General features: G+C 46.0%; 1 long non-coding RNA gene across 1 annotated transcript; it reads right to left on the bottom strand.

Annotated features, from left to right (window-relative positions):
- Window positions 1-375: 375 nt before the first annotated feature.
- On the bottom strand, window positions 376-1,103 carry LOC117035051 (uncharacterized). The gene is made up of 3 exons (XR_004425162.1): window positions 974-1,103; window positions 730-839; window positions 376-510 (listed from the first exon to the last, which is right to left on the bottom strand). It is a non-coding gene; the product is annotated as an uncharacterized LOC117035051 (long non-coding RNA).
- Window positions 1,104-1,667: the final 564 nt, after the last annotated feature.

The raw sequence follows: 1,667 nt of genomic DNA, 5'->3' as shown, positions 1-1,667 counted from the left end.
TCATCTGCTAATTAAGAAGTCAACCCACCAGACTGCTAAATTCTCTTCCAGCTCAAGTCTTTCCCATTTTGGAATTAACGCTTTGTTACAAGGAAATATTAACAATATTTTGGAAAAAATTCCACTTCACACGCACTTGGGTAGAACCATAATTATACATAACAAACAATAATTGACAGAAAAGATTTCCCACTAATTGGAGAAATTGGCACAGTACCATCATCTTTACAAAAGAAAATGTTTGTTTGGGAGATGCATTGCAAAAACTTTGCTGACAGAATGACCACTGAGTGAACATTTGATAAGTGCCCATTGGGTATGACGCCTCCAGTGACAAAAAAGTATCAAACCTGGTCCTGCTCTCAAAGAGCTTAGAATTTAATTAAGCCATAGGTATATGTATATCAACAGGACTCACTTCCACCGGGACATGCCGGCATGGCCTTATTGTGTTTTACAGCCAGGGATGGTCTGATGGTTCCATACAGATGTCCTCGTGGAATGCTAGCCCTGCGTGAAAGAAAAGAAGTCTCAGTGCCAAGAATGAAATGTGTGAAAGAATCACATGTGTGGTACATGGACCAGTGGTTTAAAACAATGTTAGCCACAGAAACCGCTTTTCACACAAAATTTCAAGCTGAAGACAAATACACAGTATATATAAAAGCATACACACCTACATCTATATTAGAGCTGCTCTGGTTAAAATGGGAGGGCAAAGGCCTCTACCTGGTCGGGACATCCCCGGTGATAGGGTCACACAGTGGAGAGGACATGGGCCTGTCCTTGCTGGCTGTCTACCCAGGACAAGTGGCCTCCCTGAGCCTCAGTCTCTTCATCTGTAAAAGGAGAAACAAATGAGATGATGATGCAAAGTACCCACCCTCCAGGAGGTCTCAACAGGTGCTGTTAGCTGCATGACACCAGGGTCACCTGTGCCATGTTGAAGAAACTCTACAGTGACCGTCCTCACCCACGAGTTGTAATCCTGACCCAGACTCTGTCTTCAACCATTCTAGAAGGTCCAGGGCAGCAGGATTTGGGATCAGGAAACCTTTGCTCTAGTCCGAGCTCTACCAATTTCTGCTCTCTTTCCCTGAGGCCTGACTGCCTCCTTTGACAGGTGAGGGTAATGATCTGTTGATTTTAAAGCATGTCACAAGGGTTAAACGAAGCATGAAAGTGCTTTGTCCCCTGGTGTTTCTGCCCTTCCTGCTTTTGGTGCCAGAACTTAGCATGGACTTGGAAGGATGTATGGGGCACTGCCAAGCCTTGAGACTAAGCCCTGTCATTTGCTAGCTGTCCGTTCTTTGGCAACTTACTGCTCCGTGCCCCACGCACAGAACCCACTGGATAAATGGCAATGACAGGATGATCTATTGCTATTATTGTTCTCTAACGCCGGAGTGGCTTGAGCCAAGCTCAGGAGGGGGGTGCTGGTTGGGGGGAGTGGAGGGGTGTCTGTGATATTAACACACACATGCACTAAGCAAAGGGGTACCCATTTGGCGTCAAGAGATTGTTTAAAGTCGAGGTGAGATGGGACGGTTCTTGCCCTGGCCTCGACTGTTCACATAGTACTGAGCCTTTCTTTTGTGGGACCCCTACCTACATCAGAACATGGGGATAAGGGGGCTCCTAGAAATGATGACAGCCACTATTTGCTG

This window comes from Rhinolophus ferrumequinum, chromosome 15 (assembly GCF_004115265.2).
Source record: "Rhinolophus ferrumequinum isolate MPI-CBG mRhiFer1 chromosome 15, mRhiFer1_v1.p, whole genome shotgun sequence".
Classification (NCBI taxonomy): domain Eukaryota; kingdom Metazoa; phylum Chordata; class Mammalia; order Chiroptera; family Rhinolophidae; genus Rhinolophus; species Rhinolophus ferrumequinum.
The sequence above is the reverse complement of the archived record's forward strand: the minus strand, read 5'-3'. Positions and strand labels throughout refer to the sequence as shown.